Genomic DNA, 2,958 nt, shown 5'->3' on the forward strand with positions numbered 1-2,958 from the left:
CTCTATGTCTCCGCTCTCTCAGTCTCATCATGCTTATCAATATCACTAAGGCGGCCTGATGGGACAGTAATAAGGGCTTCGGACAGATTGCCTTGTGGTAATCGTTTCGGTTCTCTGGGTTCTGCGCCGAAGTCAACTTTACCGTTTCCTTCTTTTGGGGTCGATAAATAAGTTCCAGTCCTATAGTGGGGTCGATTTTTCTCATTTTCTAACCCTTTCTGCCTGTCTCTGTTGTTTGGATCTATCCAGGACAGTTCTGATCGCGAAGACCTATTATAAAAGATAGTCCATCCACAAACATCTTTTATCTGTTATTCAAATATAGAGTACCTTCTTCTGGTAAAAATCGGCTGTAGTTAAACACGGAGAGGGATGGTCCCTTTTTGTCTAAAAATGCCCAAGACACGCCGTATATCACGACGACGCCCCTATGATTCCACCAAGGATTTGAGGGCTCAAGACAAGGCAAAGTATCATTATAACAATTCGCATCATTATCACTATCGATGGAAACCGAGTCAATGAAGAAGCTTTTAATGTAGTCTCGCGACGTGCTATAATATAACAACCAACTCTTTCGCAAAGAGTTTCACCTGAAAAAAAAAAAAGAAAAGAAACATTGAATAAAGATGTTCTAGATACGCTAGGTCTACACGATCAAAAATTGTCATGAATTTAAACAACAGCAATGTTCCTAAAAACATACAATTGAAACAGAGACTTCATATTCTAACTGATCAAAGCGATGCAATTATGTAAGGGCGGGAAGTATAACTTCTTAATGTAACCTTCTTAAAGGTGTGTGTTCATATATCTACAATAGATAGAATTTTGGATTTTTGCTTAAATCTTTGATGCAACACTTGAAATTCTTAAATTTAAAAAATCGAGTTTTGTTTAAGCATAGGCATATCAAGAAATATCTACAAAAAATTCTAAATACAGAGCGAGCAACCACCACTACTACCGGCTGTATAGACTATAAATCACCGATATACTTTAACATTAATATAGTAATATTTTCCCCCTTAGGGCTTTATATTGTATCTTAGCAATAATTGGATCTATTTTAAAACGGGGGCCACATTTTTCATTAATGTTTTACGTAGTGTTTTTGGTACGGAAAGACTTTCAAACTTCGTATACTTATCTATTTTGTGTTATAGAACAGAAAAATATTTTTGTATTCGAATTTATTTCATGTAAAAAATTGTCTTATTTCGATAATTTCAACCAATCACTGACAAGTATTCAGTTGTTTATATTTACTCCTTTGGCTGATTAAGCGATGTAAAGCGTATTTAATCTCCATACCTTCTTTTTATTTGCTTTTTTCATTTTAAATTTGCTTTAACCCTAACCCTAACCCTAACCCTAACCCTAACCCTAACCCTAGGGTTAAGGTTAGGGTTAGGGTTAGGGTTAGGGTTAATTGCTTCAGAATCGTTTGTTTATGTAGTCGGCACTTAATGTATATCGGCTGAATGGACGTCAGTGATTGGTTGAAATTACAGAAATACGACAACTTTAACATGGAATAACTTATGGATTTCTTTTTTTTTTAAAGAAGACTAAGAGAAAAAGATGTTTTATATGACACATTCTACCAGTGTTCCAAGTTTCAAAGTGTTTCGTTAATGAAAATGTGGCCCCCGTTTTAAAAAAGATCCCAATAATTTCCTCCATTGTATACCTGAACATTAGGAACTCTCATATAGTAGTAATTCCTCTAACTCAGCACTGACAAGTAGACAGACTGTTTCTATAGATACCCTCCCACACATCAACAACTCACAAACTCTCCACGCTATGAGCTCTAACCATTATCACCTGATTCCCGAATCTGCAAACCAAAATGACTCATAACTGTAAGGAGTGTTGGATTGACGATGAGAATGTGTAAATCGTTAATGTTTGGTAGAAATGATTATTTTTAGTGGCAAGATAGTAAGAAAAACTTCGAAAAAATACTTTCAAATAGGAAACTCCTGTCTTGTACATTGTTTAGTATGGTTGTTATATAGACATGATGCTTTCGAATTAAAGATAATGTATAAAAAAGGAAGAAAGAAATTTGCATTCTCGCTGGCCTGTGCCTAAACACTAAGGAAACATTTGTAATTATGCTAATCAGGAATCGAAATTGTTGTACATTTCAAGACAACGGGTACGAAATAGTTACTATTCAAATTCTTATTTATCTTGTAGTCAGCTTAATCTGTTGACAATTTTAACACTACTGCCTGACTCTTGAACGTCTTTAGAAGAGTGCACTCCGTTACATTCGTTCACGCCTGACAGACCAGACCGTCTCACAATATCTTTCTTTCTCCGACAATTTTTCTCCAAAAGGGTCCTGGACAAAAGGACCCTCCTCCGACAAAGCGAAAGAAAAAACAAACAAAACAAACAAAACAAGCAAACAATAAAACAAAACAAAAGAGCAATAAAAATATATATGAAATAAAATAATTGCACAAACATAAATATTCAGTGGAAATGTGAATATTTCCCCGCAGTCTTCTGTTCCAGAGACCGATGCTTTACCCAGTTTTTTCAATTATCACGGAAAAGAATAAAGACAAAAAATCATTAAACTGTTTAGGCTCTTTAGACCAGCAACGTATAGAATTATTGAATATATTATCAGCGAGGCGTCGGTGGTGTAACGGTTAGCATGGTTGCCTTCCAAGCAATCGACCTGGGTTCGACTCCCGGCCGACGCATCCTTGTGATTTTTTCCCCGTAACTTAGCGGTTCGGCAAAATAGACCGATATAATAAGTACTAGGTTTACAAAGAATAAGTCCTGAGGTCGATTTGCTCGACTAAAGGCGGTGCTCCAGCATGGCCGCAGTCAAATGACTGAAACAAGTAAAGAGTAAAGAGTTTCACTAAAGGCAAGTTCAAATGGAACTAAAGTAATTAACCTCGTTATTATTATTATTTTTAAAGTGAG

At 35.9% G+C, this 2,958-nt stretch overlaps 1 non-coding gene across 1 annotated transcript; it reads left to right on the plus strand.

Moving 5' to 3' along the window:
- The first annotated feature begins 2,654 nt into the window (after positions 1 to 2,654).
- Trnag-ucc (transfer RNA glycine (anticodon UCC)) lies at positions 2,655 to 2,726 on the plus strand. Its single transcript has one exon. It is a non-coding gene; the product is annotated as a tRNA-Gly (tRNA).
- The last annotated feature ends 232 nt before the right edge of the window (positions 2,727 to 2,958 follow it).

Source organism: Octopus bimaculoides, chromosome 3 (assembly GCF_001194135.2).
Source record: "Octopus bimaculoides isolate UCB-OBI-ISO-001 chromosome 3, ASM119413v2, whole genome shotgun sequence".
Classification (NCBI taxonomy): Eukaryota; Metazoa; Mollusca; class Cephalopoda; order Octopoda; family Octopodidae; genus Octopus; species Octopus bimaculoides.